This window comes from Paroedura picta, chromosome 1 (genome assembly GCF_049243985.1).
Source record: "Paroedura picta isolate Pp20150507F chromosome 1, Ppicta_v3.0, whole genome shotgun sequence".
NCBI classification, from domain to species: Eukaryota; Metazoa; Chordata; class Lepidosauria; order Squamata; family Gekkonidae; genus Paroedura; species Paroedura picta.
This window is the reverse complement of record NC_135369.1, coordinates 165,315,750-165,334,722: the sequence shown is the minus strand read 5'-3', so window position 1 is coordinate 165,334,722 and position 18,973 is coordinate 165,315,750. Positions and strand designations below refer to the sequence as shown.

General features: G+C 46.5%; 1 long non-coding RNA gene across 1 annotated transcript; it reads right to left on the bottom strand.

Annotated features, from left to right (window-relative positions):
- Positions 1-1,615: 1,615 nt before the first annotated feature.
- On the bottom strand, positions 1,616-16,605 carry LOC143819895 (uncharacterized). Its single transcript, XR_013225148.1, has 3 exons — positions 16,496-16,605; positions 6,455-6,528; positions 1,616-1,987 (listed from the first exon to the last, which is right to left on the bottom strand). It is a non-coding gene; the product is annotated as an uncharacterized LOC143819895 (long non-coding RNA).
- Between the last annotated feature and the right edge of the window lie 2,368 nt (positions 16,606-18,973).

Sequence of the window (18,973 nt, the reverse complement as noted above, 5' to 3'; positions counted from 1 at the left end):
AACCAGCTCCCCCTCATCCTCTTCTTCTGATGTCAAAGGAAAAATGTAACTAAGGCCTGAGTTGTTATTCTGCCTATAAGTGATATATGGCATTCAGGGCATTCCAGCATTCTGGTTGTCGGAAATGGCCAGCACACCTTTCCTTCCTAAATAAAAACTGGGAACCAGTATTTGGATGAATGTGGAAGGTAAAAAATATGTTCAGCTGTTCGTGTGTTAACACTGGGAACTGGGAACTTCACTGCCGCAGCTCCTGTCCAAGAGCACAAATCGGGGGCAAATGAGGTGCGCCAGGCCAAAGGCTCCCCCGTGTGGGTGCAGGAAGAGGTGGGGCAATCTGCCACGACTAAAACTCCAGCATGCAGCCCGGCATGAAACCTCCAGTGCATAAACGGTCATAGAGATTCCTCAATGTGCATACCAAGAAAAATGTGTGCTTACTGTATACAGATGGTACGTAGCCATACCCAAGCTTGACTATACCCAAGGTGAAATCACTGTGTGCCTAGAGTGGGTGTGGGCATGGGTGTCTCCGCAGAACCTTTATGGATGTGGGTTCTCACTTGTCATTTTCGTGTTTGCAAATCAGTGATTGGGCATGGGGGGGGGTGGTGGAATAGGAATAGCAGACACTTGCCTGCATACATTAATTTCTGCCCATGGATCACAGGTAGAGCAGTCATTTAGTCACTATAATATATACTATGAGCTAGTGTGTCTGTTTGTGTGAGTGATAGGTGTTCATTAATACATAGTTAGCTTTAAAAAATATTTAGGAATGACTATAGGAAAGCTGTCATGTTGTACAGCCCTATTTTATGCACACTCATTTGCAAGCAGCTTCCAATCATCTCGGGGGATTTTTCCTAAATAAGTGTGACACGAAGAGCAATCTTATTTGGTAGCTAGCAAACACGGGTGCATTTGGAAGGAAAACACTACTGGGACTTCTATATTCCACTAAAAAAAAGGTATGCGGAATGACGAAATTCCACTATTTAATATAGCGTTTCTGCATTCTGTGAACAATTGGCAACATTGGTCCTTGTGCGGAATGGCCCATGGTTTTCCCCATGCAATCGTCGTGCTCTTCTTACACTCTTGACTGCCATATGTGTATAGTTGTCAAGTTACACAAACTGTTTCAGGGCTTACAAGAAGATGTCTGCATGTAGTGGGGAGTTGTTGCCAGTTATCTAAAGCAGTGATATTCAGTGGTTTGGGAACCAAATGTCGTTCTTTGGCATGTCATTTGTGTCTCTTCTGAACCCTGTTCCCCAATGTGGCAGCTTCCCCATGTTTCAGAGAAATGGCCAAGGCCCTTGTTGAGTGGGGGCTGTGGGTAGCAGGAGATTTCCACCAGGGGAGTATTGTGAGCCTCTGTGAAATGCAGGCCTCCCTCCAGAGACGGCAGTCGATGTGACTGTTTTGGTCAATGGTAATTGTGAATGTGGCTCTCTGTGTGCCACAGAGGGAGGAGTACCACTGCTCTAGAGCAGGGGTAGTCAACCTGTGGTCCTCCAGATGTTCATGGACTACAATTCCCATGGCCCCCTGCCAGCATTTGCTGGCAGGGATTCTTGGGAATTGTAGCCCATGAACATCTGGAGGACCACAGGTTGACTACCCCTGCTCTAGAGAAATGACCCTCCAGAACGCATCCCAAGTTGCAAATATGTGTGAGACGCACAATGATGGCTCTGAAATAACCACAGCAGCTACTCATGACGTTGCTACCAGCCATGGAGCTTGGTTAGATGGCTAGAAGAAGAAGAAGAAGAAGAGTTGGTTCTTATATGCCGCTTTTCCCTACCCGAAGGAGGCTCAAAGCGGCTTACAGTCGCCTTCCCATTCCTCTACTCTGTGGCTATGTAGAAGACAGTGGTGGTTCCTAGCCTTCTTCAAATAGGCGAGTGAGATCTCCCAACTCTCAAAGGCGAGCAACAAAGAAAGCTTCCAAAACAATGGGCGTTTTCTTTTGGGGTGTCTGAAACACAAAGGAAACATCAATATAAGAGCCCCTACAGCTTTCTGACAGAAGGGAAGTTTTATAAGCCTCCATTTTTTAACACATGAGCTCGGGGAAACTGCCCACTTCAAAAATATTCATTGTGTTACCTTTTTAGCAGGCTCCTAAAAGAAACATCTGTTCTGCAAAGCAAATAAAAGGAAACGAGTGGTCGGCTTTGTTAGGGCTGCTACAGTCTACGAGCCCGTCATTGGAAGAGCTCTCGTAAAGACAATGCAAAAGCAAGAGGGGAAGAAAGCCAGATGAGAAAAGAGAAAATGAGACCTCTGGATCTGCACAAGGTGATAAAAAAAAATTGCAGCTTTCGTTAGGCTAGAAATTAAAATGCAGCCAGAAAAAAAATAGAGAGAGGAGAACCTGCAACAGTCATTTTAGAATAATAATGCATAAAGAACAGCTGGGTTTTTTTTTTAACCTAAAGAGTCCTAAAGTGACTGACAATCACCTTCCTTTCCTCTCCCCACAACAGACACCCTGTGTGGTAGGTGGGGCTGAGAGAGCTCTAAGAGAACTGTGACAGGCCCAAGGTCACCCAACTGGCTGCACATGGAGGAGCAGGGAATCAAAGCCGGCTTTCCAGGTTAGAGTCTGCCACCAACAAACTACCCATGGCCAGCCAAATTCCTTTTTTTTTTTCAAATAATCCTTCATCACACCATTTAAAATCAGCCAGAAAAACAAGTAGCTCAAAAGGGTCTCACAACCCTACTGTACAAGCTGCAAAAGTAACCACGCTGACTGGGAACTTGCCTGGACAAGCCCCCAAATATATACACATGGGCAGAGGTGGACACACCCTTGGCTGAGCCTTGGTTGGATTAGCGGAGCCTGATTGATTTAAACTCACTGGACCCTGCGGTTGGGGACCTGGCAGTTCATTGGCTGGCCTTCGGGGCTGCTTGGATCCTGCTCCAGACCCCAAGCTCAGCCCTCTGCTGCCTCGCATACACAACAGTATCCAGGCCTGTTTGGTCATGCAAGAGCTGTGGCTGTGCAGATCTAATCAGATCAGAGTCCAGTAGCACCATTGTTGGTCTTAAAGGTGCTGCTGGACCCTGATTTTATTGTGCTACTTCAGACCAACATGGCCACCCATTTGAATCTTTCTAGTGCTTTGGTTATACTTCTCAACAACATGGCTACCCGTTTGAATCAGATCTAATCTGGGTAGATTCTGCACACAACAGATAATGCACTTTCAATGCACTTTAGAAGTAGTTTTTTTCTATTCTGCATAGGAAAGCACATTGCAGGAAAGCTGCCAAAGCACATTGAAAGTGAATTATCCTATGTGTGCAGACTCTGCCCAGGTTAGACTTTTGTCAAGTAAGACCCCACATCTGTGCTGTGTAGAGACCAGTTACCAGGAGTTTTTAAAGTGCTGTCTTTAAAAAAAATAAAATCCACTTTGTGAGTACTCTGAGAGCAAAGGTGCTACCCCTTCTGCCTTACTTCGGATGCATGCTCAGAGGAGCAGAAGGATGGAGGGGCAGGATCACTTAGTGATGGAGAAGATTTCTCCAAGGTTCTGCACCTTGATTTCAGTCTCACTATGGAAGTAATCCTAAACTGATCTTTCTGGGCAAGGAATTATCATACGGCTGTATTTGGATGTTGTGACACAGTTTACTAAATCAGCAGAATTAACTTTTTATATTCCCATTGTCACTAAGGTAGTTCATAGTCTGAGGAAGAGTGCTTTCACTCAAAAGCCCATGCCTTGAATAAATCTGTGTTGGTCTTAAAAGTGCCAGTGGACTCTGATTCTGTTGTGATACTTCACAGCTACCCATTTGAATCTTTCAAGTGCTTTGGTTATACTTCTCACCACCTGCCTTGATCACTGCTCAAGATCTTAGTCTTAACTATGAGAAGGTTGTAACTCTGTAGGTCTGTTCACACATTACAGTGAACCCACACACATTATACAATGGATTGTTCTGTGTTATGTGTATTGAATTATTTTCATGAGGACAGCGATGAGGATGATCCAGGGCCTGGGGACCAACCCTATGAGGAAAGGTTGAGGCACTTGGGAATGGAATGTTCAGCCTGGAGAAGTGGAGGTTGAGAGGGGACATGATAGCCCTCTTTAAGTATTTGAAAGTTTGTCATTTGGAGGAGGGTAGAGAAAAGTTCCAGTTGGTAGCAGAGGCGAGGACCCACAGTAATGGGTTTAAACTGCGTATAGAACCGTACCGGCTAGATATTAGGGGTGGGGGGGGGGTGTTCACAGTTTGAGTAGTTCAGCAGTGGAATTTGCTGCCTAAGGAGGTGGTGAGCTCCCCCCTCACTGGCAGTCTTCAAGCAAAGGCTGGATACACACTTTTCTTGGATGCTTTAGGATGCTTAGGGCTGATCCTGCGTTGAGCAGGGGGTTGGACTAGATGGCCTGTATGGCCCCTTCCAACTCTATGACTCTACGTTACATACTTATAAGCTGAATGTGTAATAAAAACATAACATTCAGGTACTGGTTTCCAGTTTCATTCATGAAGTGGATGCACATTGTTTTTTTCTCATGAAAATATGTGTACACCTAAAAGCAGAATATATGTCCATTCACTATAACATGTGAATAGGGCTCCTGTGTTTCCTCTTCCTGTCATGTGACTCTGATGTCACCTCAGTTCCTGTCGTGGGCTTGCAGCTCTGAGGTCCCCAGTCTGGAAAAGCTAAAGTCCACAATTTTAAGCTGCCTGAAAGACCCACGCACAAAATTGAATTACGTTTCCACAAATTGAACGCTGTTATAAAGATAAGGTAGCCGCAGTTAAACTTCCCAAATTTTTGTTCCTTTCCATGGTTTAGTCAATATTTCATATTGTAATAATGTTATTTAGATTTTTTTTTTATTAAAAAAAAATTAAGTTCACCGTGTTACCCTGATCCCAGTTAGCACATGAAAAGGGTAACTGCACGATGACACTCTTTTATATAAAGGTTAATTCTCAAAGAGGAAACCAATTATTAATTCATGTCACTTCTAAAGCCTGTTTTCCTTCCCAATTAAAATCCATCTGCTTCTTAGGGTTTTTGTGTGCATATCAAACGCGCTACTTAAAATAGATACTTTCCAAGGCGGCACATACAGAAGCAGCTTAAATCCTAATTAAGGAGAACGGTGTGTGCCTCTGTCTCGGCTCCTTTAGCACGGTTACAAGCCTGGCGAATTTTGTGGGCACTCTTGTGAACTGAATGGAAGAGTAATCTTTAAGTACTTATTTAAGTGATAGCCAATAATGGCTTAGAAGAAATAGAGCATTTCCACTGATGCGACTGCAGCTGTGAGAACAATTTTTATTGGCAAAACATTGCTTTCTCACCCCCCCTCCTCCCTCTGCAGTCCCAAATGCCCCCCTCCATTCCATTGCTGGGGGTCTTTTGTTCCCCCAAATAAACAGAATTGCCCGGAACCCTTTGAGTTGCAGTGTTAGGGGGAAGAGAAGGTAGGAAGGTTGTGCTTCACTCAAGGAAATCATTCCACCCCGCAAAACACTCTCTTAAATCCAAGCCAATTAGCTGCTTGTTAACGTTGCATCATTTCTTAAGATGGGACGGGAAATGATCTCCCCTTTTAGCATTTGTTTGGGGATATCAAATTTGAAGAAGGGCTGTCTTTTATACCCTGCTTTTTCAAAGCCTGAAGGAGTCTCAAAGAGGCTTATGATCGCCTTCCTTTCCTCTCCCCACCGCAGATACCCTGTGAGGTAGGTGAGGCTGAGAGAGCCCTGACAGGACTGTGATTGGCCCAAGGTCACCCGGCTGACTTCAAGAGAAGGAGTGGGGAATCGAACCCGGTTCTCCAGATTAGAGCCCTCTGCTCTTAACCACTACTCCACACTGGCTCTCAGATTTGGCTGATTTATAGAAAGAAAATGAATTGCAGCTATGGAACAAATCCTCCTGTTCTTATTGGTTGGCTCTTGTGGATCCATTATGCTAATGGTAGTGAGTTCTTCCTTTGGTGAACAAACCCCTTCCTTTGACAGACGAGGGGCCTCCTTGTGCCAGAGGAAGTTGTTGTGGTTCGTGGGACACATCTGCAGGATCCAGTCTGCTCTCTCACCATAGTGATCTTTTCCCGACTTTAGATCCATTGAAGAACACATGTTGACTGTTAATTCTGCCCCCCCCTCCTGATAAGCAGTGCAGGTGAATTCTCCCTGCTGTAAATATAGCCTATTTTACAAATATCCAGTAACGCCTGCATTTCTGAGAGCAAAGTATCCAGAGACCATTTGCACACGGAGGGCCAAATTGCACATTGTCTCCTGCCCGCAATTGTGGGATAGTAAATCACGCTTTTTCACCCCTACGCACTATAAAGTCTTCCCACTTTTTTCTGCCAACGCATCACAATTTTTTCGCTCCTCACTAGCAGGGGGAAAAGGCAGAAGAGAGAGTAACGCGCTCTTTACTCACTGCTCCTTGGTCTGTCAATCATCCGTGGAAACCAATCTCTTCTCACCGGAGATTTGTGGGTCTCCAAAGTTCCCCTAAGCGTGAAAATTAATTGAAAAAAATTAAACTCGGGCATTGCTATTTGTACACATTGCCACAGAAAGAACCAAGGGCGGTGAGTTCTGGGTGGCGAGCTTGGTCCCAATGCCAGGCACTATCCACGTCATGCCGGAGTTGGATGAGTCCCTTGAGGGTGCCAAGGCAGTGGTATGGCTGGCCAGTGGAGGACACAGTGAGGGAGGCAGACGGCGGCAGCGGCTTGGGCAGCGAGGTTCCGGCAAGCGAGAAGGGGGGTGAGGCGGGGGGCAATTAGCAGCGGCAGCAGCTTCCAGGGCCACTGGGAAAGGGGCAGGGGCAGCAGCAGCTTGGATGGTGACGCACCAGTGGGCAAGAAGGGGGGCAAAAAGATGAGATGGGGTGCGAGAGCGGAACAATGCTAAAGGGGCTGTAGAACGTTTCCCCTCCATATGGTCTTGTCCCTGGTTGCTCACTGGTTGCTCACCAATGGGACAGCTGATGGTAAATCCACTTTCCTGGATTTGCCAAATTACATTTAAAAATGGCTGAATCTTGACCCGTATACTGGACAGCCTCGGGATGTTGGCAGCATCATGTGGAGGGGGCTCTGAAATACGCCAACATTTGGAGGCTGTCCAGGAACATATTCGTCGTGTGGAAATGGTCAGGGAATTATAGAAGGTGCCTATAGAACACCTTATATAAGGTTCCTATAGAGTGGTTCTCAACCTTCCTAATGCCACGACCTTTTAATATAGTTCTTCATGTTGTGGTAACCCCCAACCATAAAATTATGCAAGAAATTAAACCGAAATTGACCAATGGTGTGAAGATCCATTGTTCATGATTGTATATAAATTGTTTTTTTTTCCCCTGGGGTTTCTCAGTTCAGCCTCTTGTCCCACCATGCCAGTCTTGCTCAAACCCACTACTCCAGATGGATGAATGTTCTATCTCGATCTACCCGGCAAGGCTGTTGTATGGATGGCACCCCTCCCCAGCCAAGCTGCTTTCCCTGCCCCAACCCCTGTGAAAGGGTCATTCGACCCCCAAAGGGGTCCCGACTCCCAGGTTGAGAAACACTGCTATAGAATGTGCAGTAGCAATATTGTACTTTCTAATAACAAAATATGCTTGTGTGCATTCATTCGCTTGAGCAGCTTCCTTCATGGCTTTTTAAGAATGTCGCAGGAAATAAAATAGTCTGAACACATCAACAGCAGTTCACAATTCAGCCAATAGATACTCTGGGAAGTAGCGATAGAAACTGCTGTGAAAGTCTCTATTGAAATATCGGAGCCTTTATAATAGATAGAATTAGGATTGCATTTCTTTTCCCAGCACGAATTCCACTGCTTCGCAGTTTCAAATCTAATCATGGCTTTAGAAACTAAGCCGTTGGGAGCCTGGGTACAGCAAGTATTGTAGGATGGCCCCGTTGGTAACAGGCTCGGTAGAATGCAGAGAGATCAGATAGAACAGGCCCTGTTTTCAGCTCTAGAGTTCATATTAGGGGGGTGTGCAAGAATTTTTTTTTTGAAAGATCAGGTAAGTTGGACCTGAAAAATACTGATAGACTCCCTATATTCCTGTATCTCAATTCTAGTATGGTATTCAGATTCGGTAATACTGAAGAATCCTGAATTTTTCCAGATCCATTATACCCTCTGGGGACCGTTAAATGACAGATCTACCCTGTAGTATATATAGTGGTCTGGGGGCGGGTTGAGGTAGAAGCACTACATTTGCAACATAGATGCTGGAGGCTCTCCTCAAAGTAAACTCCATGTTTCAAAAACATTAGACCAAGGGGTCCAATTCTATGGCCACTCAAAGAAGGTGCTCACATAATCCATTTCTATGGGGGCGGGGGAAGGAATAGCAAGGCAATACAAACCCAGCAGAATGTCCCAGAGAATCTCTGCCGTAGAAAATGTGTGGGTGGGGCATTTTTGCAAGGTCAGCAGAAGCAGTGCCAAAACTGAACTGGACTGAATTCATAGCTGAGAATCTCTGAGGTAGAAAAGGGGGGGGGGATTTCTGCAAGACAACAGAATCAGTGCAATGTACTAATGCCCAGGAGCAGAACACAGTGCCGTTGTAGCAAATGTCAGCTCAACAGATGTCAAGCCCAGAATCACAATCTTGGGGAGGGGAGGAGTTGCGAGTTTAGCACAACCAGTGCAATAGTGCTCAGCAGCATAACCCAGTGCCATTGTGGCAACTCCAGCAGAACTAGCCAATCTTAGCCAGGTGTGTGTGTGTGTGTGTGTGTTAAGAAACAAGGGCAATAGAAGCCCAGAAGAACACAAGGCCAGCAGGCACTTTCCCAACCCCCCTGAACCAAGGCCAGTCTAATACACAAAAGCCCAGTAATGTTTTATTTTCTTCCAAACCCAGAAAATCCGTATACACCATTTACCCAGGGAAGGTCTTAGAAAGTGAGAGGGAGGGAGGTTGTGTCCCCCTGATCCTCCTCTCTTGTCAGGAGCAGAACACATGACCCATCAATACCTCAGCAGAGGCGACTCAGCCTAGGCACTGAAGTTGTTCTTCATCACAGGCTCACCCATTCCCACTGCCCTCCCCTCTAAAGAAGAAGCAAATTGTGAAGTAACCTGTGATATACCAGCATTTCTGGAGGAGATGCCTCTATTTACAGGTCTCAGCATCCAACCTAGGATTCTCTGCAGAACCTAGCCCGAAGGCACCCTGGTGAGCTGGGTTTGAGTCCCCACTCTTCCCACACATGCAGCCAACAGGGTGACCAGGGTGACTGATAAAGCTGTTCTGACCGAACAGTGATATCAGGGCTCTCTCAGCCTCACCCACCTCACAGAGTGCCTGTTGTGGGGAGAGGAAAGGGAAGGCAAACGTAACCCACTTTGAGACTCCTTTGGGTAGAGAAAGGTGGCATAGAAGAACCAACTCTTCTTCTCCTTAGCCACTAGGTGGAGAAAGTGGGGTGCACAGTAAATGCATCTGAGGCCCATGGGTCACCATGAATCACCATGAAGCCCATGGAGAGCTCTCTGTCTACCCATGCCACTAACTGTTCTTTGAGGGCAGATGATACATTGTCCGCCATGTGTGCCCCATCAAATACCTCAGTGTGGAGCAGAGCCAGGCAATAGCCAGTCTTCTGGCCCTCACCCTACCTAATATTAGTTTCCCCACTCCCAATTATGTTGCTGGTTTGCTACCACTGTGCAAACAGTAGCAAATATGTTTCATGCCCCTGAGCTGAGGTCCAGATGTCGGACATGAAGCGCACAGCTGTCCCATGAGCACAGGACAGCGGTGCCTTCACAAGATCTCTGGCCGCCCTGTACAAGGAAGGCAACATAGTTTTGCTCAGTGTGGTATGGGCAGGGGACATGTGCCAGGGATAAGCACCCTATCCAAGTGCTTATCAGGAATAGTTGCTCAAAAGGTGAGCAGAGTTCACCTGTCACTCCTCCAGTGCCCAATTCTGGATTGCCAGAACAATGTACTGGACTCCAGACAGTCCCTGGTACCTGATGATGCAGCAGCTTCTGGTTTGCCAACTCATCGCATGGTCTGCCAGTTCCACTTCATGATTTGGCATGCCGTCCCAAATGAGCCGGTGAAACAAAAGACTGGTGATTTTCTGTTAGGTTGTCACTGCCTGGAGAATAGAATAGAACAGATGAGTGGAACAGATAAACCAAAGGGGCACAGTTTTTAAAAAATCAGGCTGTGCTGAACCCGAGCTGTGAATACTCTTTGCTTCATTGCTAAGGGGATAGTTCCTTGTCTCCGAGCCAAGGCTTCTCTTTCTGGGCCCCCTACGGACAATTGATGGGGTTTAGCAATTCCGAACTTTAAGATGTTATCATTTTCCAGCAATTTGGGCATGTATGGATTTTGCAGCCTGCAAGGTAATTTGTTCGGAGCAATGTCAAATGCCAGATAATCGACTCCTGATTTCCCCCAACACCTGGCACTTGAGGCTGACAGTCTCTCTGGCCAAATGAAGCGCTTATTCCTAATCGCTGACCTGTGTTTGAGTTTTGTCAGCCCAGTTATTTAACATCTGATTACCGAACCTTCAAAATGACCTTCAATCTTCTCCCGAGGCTGCCAAAAAAACAACCAGCTGTGGAACAGAGTTTGCTGAACTTGATGAACGTGTTCTGATAGGGATCGGAGGGTAGACTGGGGGATGGTTGGTTGACTTCACACTGACATTTAAAAGGAGTCCTGTAGTTTGAACGCCTACATGCTGCTTTCAGAAATCCAAGAGCCTATGGCATGGAATAGAACAGGGGTAGTCAAACTGCGGCCCTCCAGATGTCCATGGACTACAATTCCCACGAGCCCCTGCCAGCGTTTGCTGGCAGGGGCTCATGGGAATTGTAGTCCACGGACATCTGGAGGGCCGCAGTTTGACTAGCCCTGGAATAGAATGCTTTAGGAATTGCTGTATGGAAATCTTTCTCACTTGCAAAGAGAAGTGAAAGAACTTTTCTTTGCAAAGATTGTGATTGTCATTCACTTGACATAGGTCTAATAAAATCAGAGTCCTGTAGCACCTTTAAGACCAACAAAGATTTATTCAGGGCGTGAGCATTCGAGTGCAAGCACTCTTCGTCAGACTATGAACTCCTTACGTGATAGGGAATATATAGGAGATCATAGTCTGAGGAAGAGTGCTTGCACTCGAAAGCTCACGCCCTGAATAAATCTTCGTTGGTCTTAAAGGTGCTACTGGACTTTGGTTTTATTGGGCTACTTCAGACCAACACGGCTACCCATTTGAACTGTGACTTGGTTCTGTGCGTCAGACACATGGGTCAAACTCAAGCTAAATTCCTCCTGGGAATCTCAGTAAAGTTCTTAGCAAATTCTATGGCTACTCTGGTTACATTCCAGAGTTCAAGTTTATTTTAGAGTTAGTATAATAGAGTCATAGAGTTGGAAGGGGCCCTATAGGCCACCAATCCCCTGCGCAATGCAGTATCCATCTAGAGCAGTGGTCCCCATCCCCCAGTCCAGGGACCACTACCGGACCATGGATCAGTCAGTACCAGGCCATGGCTCCTCCTCCTCCCTGGCTGCAGCCGCGGGGGCTGCCCTGCCACTCTGCCGCTGGCTCATCTTTGGTGCTCTTCAGCGGCCACCATGGCTGGGGCTCCCCCTTGGCGTGGCACTGCGTAGCTACTGCTGGCAGCGCCCCCCAGTGGGCGGCGGGAAGTCAGGAGTGCCGGCCGGAAAGCAAGTGGAGCAGGGACTCAGGCGGCAGCAACGTCCCTCGGCAAAAGACTACCCCTCCCCCCCCTTGGGCTCAGTAAAATTGTCAAGTGTTGACCGGTCCCCCGTGATAAAAAGGTTGGGGACCACTGATCTAGAGCATCAAGGATAAGTATCTGCCCAGCTGCTGTTTGAAGACTGCCATTCAGGGAGAGCTCACAACAGAGCTCAGAGTTGCATCAAAAGTGCATTCAAGCTCTTTTCCTAAATTGATTAAGAAATGTCAGTAGAAATGAATGTCTCTCTCTTTTTTTTGCAGATGTTGCATAGAAATACCGTGGAAATGGTATTTTGTCATAATAGAAAAAACCGAATGGGAAATGGTCCAGAGGAAATAGATGAGATAAAAATGGCGTTTTCAGCCATGCATAGCAATTAAAATAGAATTTTTCAAAAAATACATATGCATATATTCCTAATTCTCCATAGAACTGTTCCTGTCATGAGCAAATGTAAGAACATGTTACTTTCCACTTGAAGGCACTGAGTCCCCCCTGCTAGTGGTACATGTGGCTGCAAAGGAAAATCCTCACCCAGATGTTGGGCATAGTGGGGATGCAACAGCGCCTCACAACAGGGTGGAGAATACAGGCATGGACCCAATGCTTGGAGAGCATTCCGCCTTCCGGAGGGCTTGCAAAATGGAGTTCTTATGCCAGGTTTATGGTCGGGGACAGTGCTAGGGCAGGTGGTATGGGTCCCCCTTGGCATTGGCGCCTGGACATCTTAGTGCTGAATATCTTGGTCCCCCCCTCCATGCTGCTTTTGAAAAGGCCTCCCTGTTTTAAGGAGGGCTATGTTTTTTTCTTCCCATCTGCTGAGTTCTTGTTGTATTTGTAGAAACTGCGTTTTTAATGGGGGGTTTTTATTGGGCTTCATTGTATGGATTGTTTTTGTGTGAACCGCCGTGAGCCGGTTTCCGAGAGCGGCGGGCTATAAATCCAATAAATAAATTGTGAGGCCTGTGCCAATCGTGGGTCTTAGCTGCTTCTTCTCTCTGATCGACTTCGGTTTCAGTTGACCATTCTTGTGACTCCTCCCCATCACAGAAGAGCCCAGTTTCCCACCTCTGATCCCTGTCAGGATAGATCTAGCATAATTTGGATAGCGGAGCACCAGGAGAAGGTGCTCCATGATATGTCCAGACAACACCAGAAGTCCCAGGCCATCTTTACCTGCTACTCATGTCAGACTCTGAAAGTAGAACTGGCTTTCAAGATGGCAGAGGGCATGACCCCATTGAAAGTTAATCAGACTCTCGCAATTTTTTAAAAAATTAGATACTATCATAAAGGCCTCATCCGTAGGCAAGGCTAAGTATGGTCTGAGTTCCCCCAGTTGGCCAAGGGACTGTAAGCTTCTAGGATCATCTTGGTGGAACAAGAACAAGTTGATCCTAACTTTCATGACATGGAAACACATAATCTGCAACAAACTGATTCTGCCTGGTGGCCCTCACTGGTGGGCACCGTACCAGGAGCCACCCCCGTCCTCACAGCTGCCTCGTTCATCCTGGCATGAAGCCAGGAGAAGGAGACTGGGGGGCCTGGCCTTGGCCAGGGCTGGGCATGGAAGATGGGTAGTGGTGGTGGTGGAAGCTGGCCAGGCTTGGTGCAGAGCCCCGCTCACTCCTCCACTGCCTCTGCTGCCCATCTTCTGTGACCAGCCTTGTCTCCAGGAATGTGAGTGGAGGAGGAGTGGTACAGCAGTGGCTGGCCAGGCCTGGCACTGAACTCCGCTGGTGCCTCCACTGCCCATCTTTTATACCCAATCCTTCTCCATCAATGCTCCTGGTGGCAGGGTTGGCAGTGGAAGACGGGTGGTGGAGATGCCAGTGGAACGAGCGGGGCTATGTCAGGCCTGGCCAGCCACTGCTGCTGCCACCCATCTTCCGCAGTGTTCACTTTCTGGCCTCCTGTCATGAGGGCAGAAGTGAATGGATGTCACGTCCGTATTCACTTCCATTTCCCTGACCACCCCATTAGATGTGTTTCCACATCAATAACTCTGTTCTGCTTTTCCTGTCATGTGACTCCGATGTCCTGTGACTTCATGGCCTTGTGTTTACAGTGCAGTGAGTCCCAGATCTGAAAAAAAACTGATAAGCACTTTTCTAGATCATGAGGAAATACCCTAACTAAGTACTCTAATAAAAACCCTCATCAGCCAGTCAGTTAATTCTGAGAGATCTCTATATTCAATGGTGTTTGGAAACAAACATTTAAAAAGAAGATGAATGCAGGTGATGGTTGCTTATACTGAAATCTGCTGAAGGAATTGTCAGAGCACAGTGTCTGTGCTTGCCTACGTGAATAATGTTGCATTAGTAACACAGTGTCTTGCTCAGAATTAATGTCATTTCACAAATGCATCTCGGGGAAAGAAAGGAACAAGGTGTGTTGATTCCTGCTGTCCTTGCTGTAGCCATCTCTTAGCTGTGATATTCATCTCATGCTCCTCTCGGCTTTCCTGTTCTGTCAGTCACTCCAGTCCCCCTGAATAATTTGCTGCCTTTCTCCAAATCTCTTCTAACTTGCCAATTTCCTCTGTTAATGCGGTGCCCGAATTCATCACGCCATTGCAGATGTGGCGGCGGCTGAACCACATTTTCAATTTCTTTTCATCTGCTTGTTGCTGCCATTCATTTCATCCTGTGTTTTCTCATTTCTTTTCTTATCTCTCTTCCTCTCCCTTAAGAGAAAGCTTCCAAAAATATTTTCCACACTACGTGTATTTGTTAGGATTAATTAAGAGGCTAGGCGGTCTAGTTATTTTAGGCAATACAGCTCCTCTCTCTGAATGAGGTATGTACATTTATAGATCATAATTCTCTGTATTCTGTTTCCCTCCAGTTTGATCCTTCTTCCCTCGCGACTACTTAATTCCATCTCTTGCTATCTTTTAATTCATATACGCACATTGATCCAGTGATTTTTTTTCCAGTATAACTTTCAATGTCCCCACTTGGGCATGTTTTCTCAATTCAGGCAGATTCTTTCCACAGCTTGGTGTAGAGCTTGGTGTACAGACAGCCAGCTTGGTCTAGAGGTTAGGAGTGCAGACTTCTAATCTGACAAGCAGGGTTTGATTCCATGATCCCCCACATGTAGCCATCTTCTTCTTCTTAACAGGGTCCTGGCCCCTGCCTGATGGAAGGAGCACCTGGAAGAACCAAGGATCCTGACAGAACTCACACAATTCCACAAGGCCTGCAAGACAGAGCTCTTCAGCCAGGCATTTGATTGAGGCCAGGGTCTTGTGCCCCTCATCTAAGCACCAACCCTGAGGAATATGGCTGCAGTGGGGGGGGGGAGTTTGGGGATGGGATTGGTTTTTAGTTGTTTTTAAGCTGTTATGGGTTTAATGTATTCATGCTATTAACTGCCGTGAGATGGCTCTCACTTGCACTGGAATTCAACCAGCCCACATCAAGGTGAGTGCAGGTAAGCGTTTGTTTTTTTTTTCTTTCCGCGTTCTAATTTTCCCCCCTCTGGATCTCGTTTCTTGGTTTAATCGATACCCCCATTGTGGTGCAATTCCATCAACATAATAGATTCTTGAGCAAGAAAAGCTGGATTTTGTGGCTCGTACAGAGCAGAAAACCCATTTGTGAGTCTTTTTCTTCTCTTGCATAATTTGTTTCTGAATAATGAGTAGAATAAACAGAGATTTCCCCTCTTCTCAGGAAATCCTACTTTCTCCAGCCCCTTCTCCTTGCTTCTGGACTGACACAAGGCAAATTGCTCACACACTTGCGAGCTTATCATTACAGCCATATGGGCTAGAAATTGGCTCTCTTAAATGCAAACACTGAGATTCTCTGAATCCGGTGCTCAAGTGTCACCTGCCTTGCTTGTAGAATAGTGAAATACTCAATTACTCCGGTTAAAGTTTTCAGTGTAACAGTCAATGAAGGCCAAATTGCCTCTGAACAAGATATGAACATCCTTTTCTGCCTCTAAAATTGGGGTTAAGTCCTAGGAGCATCAAGTCAGTGTTTCAGGATAGAGGAAGCTAGCCTTCATCCTGGGATCCTGCAGGCACGTGACCTAGATTGGTATTTTCTGTAACGTTGGTTTGCAGCCCTCGGATGTGTTGTAGAACCCTGCCTACTGCTTCATGAGTCCCTATAGAACCTAACTTTGTTTCTGGATTACAGTAAACATTTCCGCAGTACAGTGAGCCTCTGCATCTGTGCTCTTAAAGATCCAAACAAAGTATCCCGGGGAGTACATTCAAATTACACCCCACTGACCATGTTTTTTTTTTTAATCCTCCTATGTGTTGGTTTTAAATTTACTTTGGGTTTCAACTCAAAGTTTCCTTGTGAGGAATCCCAGTATACAAATCCCCCCTCCCTGCTAGATCACCCACCATTTTGGCTATATTGATGAATCTCTTCCATAGAATTCTAGAGTTGGAAGGGGGCCATTTGGCCATCTAGTCCAACTCCCTGCTCAATGCAAGATAAATCTAGTTATCCATGCCTCTCTCCCTCCTTTTTCCTTCACCTTGATGTCTGCCTTTAAAATAAAAAAATCTAGCGAGAGTCTGACTATCACAGCATTTGTGGAACACTTACAGTCCTGCCCCCCTCCCCACTCTCTGTTTCTCTATCTCTTTCTCACACACACACACACACTCACTCTCCCCACTTCCCACATCACACCTACCTCTTCTTCCTGCTCCCTCCCCCTTCCCCCTCCTTACCTGTTGCAGCAGGAATTCTGTGTCCACCGCTAGCATGCCAGAGCTCCAAGACCCAGCGGTGGGCCTCAGAACACTGCTGGCTGTGGCCATGCATCTCCTCACCTTCCTGGCCTGCCCTGCTCTGTGGAGTGCGGGGCAGGGCTGGAAAGTGTAGCGTCACCACCAGGAGTGCTCTGGGGCCCAGGGTTGGGCCTCAGAACACTGCTGGTGGTGGTGACTCATCGCCCTGCTTCCCCAGCCTGCCATGCTCTGTGGAGGGTGGAACTGGTCTAGGAAGCAGGGTGCTGTTGCCAACATAGCTCCTAAGGCCAACCCTGGGCCTAGGAGGTCTGCTGGTGGCCCCTGCCACCATCTGGTAGTGCACTCCCTAAGGCGCGACAATGGACGTCATGTCTGTTATCATTTCTGTTTGAAGGAACGCGCTAGTAGATGTGTTCCACATCAAAAAGGTTTATCATGTTACAACGTGATTAAAGGTAAAGGTGTCCCCTGTGCAAGCACTGGGTCATGTCTGACCCTTGGGGTGACGCCCTCCAGCGTTTTCATGGCAGACTCAATACGGGGTGGTTTGCCAGTGCCTTCCCCAGTCATTACCGTTTACCCCCCAGCAAGCTGGGTACTCAAGCTGGGTACTCAATTTATCGACCTCGGAAGGATGGAAGGCTGAGTCAACCTTGAGCCGACTGCTGGGATCGAACTCCCAGCCTCATGGGCAGAGCTTTCAGACAACATGTCACTGCCTTTCCACTCTGCGCCACAAGAGGCTCTTCACAACGTGATTAGGCAGCAATGAAATAATGTATTCACCACAAGTGGTTATTTTTAATACTTTAAATCTTTAATACTTTAAAAATGTGCCTTGTTCTAGTGTGTCAAGTAGAAAAGTGCAGTTTTAAGCACCAGGAAGAAATTTCATTATAGCCTTTGTGAGTGTGCTTCATACCCCACCACAGTACTTCTCATACCCTCCACCCACTACCCACCACCCACCACCCACCCCCACTGTATTTGTGTGTGTTGTTACTATTTGGAAAACAACCCAAAACTTTGTGAAGAAGGAGTGCTTGGCGTTATAGGTTGAAAAGCCATTCAGGGAAACACCAGTAGGTGAGTTTTTGTTTATCAGCTTCTGGATGTATGTGTGTGCGCGTGTGTGGGGGGGGGGCGGGGAATGGCAGCGGCCATACTTCTCTGATCGGTTATTAGGCACATGTGCTCCATATATCACAGCTCCTTCCTCAAATCAATTGCTAGAAGAATTCGCTGGGGATTCAACACTTGACAAAAAAGAAATATGTCTGCATTGCGGAAGCGGTCCTGGCTTGGTGTTCTCCATCACAGTGGTTTGCAGCCCCCAGATGCATAGCCGAGCACTGCTTGCTGCTTCATGAGTCTCTACAGAGCCCAACATTATGTTGAGGCCTTTTGATGGGACCTGCTGTTATTGCCCTTGAGTAGAGAGCAAGTGTACCATGCCTCTGACCTTCCTTTGCAAGCACTCTGAAGGGAACCGGAGCACAAGAAAGAATAGAACCACGTATTCTTGGTTCTTAATGCTATTGATTCCGTACCACTAGTTTCCCCTCTTCTGACATTCACGCCATGTGAATTTCTGTCATGTGCTTGCAGATCAGCAAGTCCTGGGGCTTGAAGATCCCTGTTTTGAGCACACCACATTCATGCTTCGGTTGGATCCCTAGAGTTACCAGGATGAACAACCTTGGGATGTGTTGGCAGAGTTTAAATATGCAAAAACGTAGAACACCGGGCTGCTGAAAACAATCTAATAGTCTTATTGTAAAGAAAAACAACTTTGGATAGAAAGAGAGAAGAGCAAGTCCTGTCTGTTTTGTTCTGCATTCAGCTTGTTGTGTTGAGGAGACCAGCAGGGGGGAAGTGTGCTCCAAGGAGCAGGACGTTTCCAGTGAACCAATCAGAACACTAGAGGAGACTATTTGAAAAAATAACAGCAAGTTCCTAATCTAACTATGCTAAATACACATCTGCTCTGATGCCCCCTACTGGATATTCTTCATATTCTGTCCAGCTATGCCCACTATAGATCTTGCACATTCCAACAGATTGTCCAGCAGGGATTAGAAAATGACTGTGTGTGTGTGTGTGTGTGTGTGTGTGAAAGAATGATTTACCATATTGCTTTTCTCTCTTGGCCTCTTGGATGTATGATTTATTTTAAACAGTCAAGCTATTTAAAGATACAGAAGAGTCAGTAAACTTTTATTGGCGTATCAAACCGTCAATACATAATAAAATCAGAGTCCAATAGCACCTTTAAGACCAACAAAGATTTGTTCAAGACGTGAGCTTTTGAGTGCAAGCTCTCTTCCTCAGACTAAGAACTCCCTTGCCAATTGTACTGGGTTTTCATTAATGTATGGGGACAGGACACCAGCTAATCAGATTGAACAAGTCTCTGTTCCGGGGTTTACTGTGGAGTTGCCAGCTCTGGATTGGGAA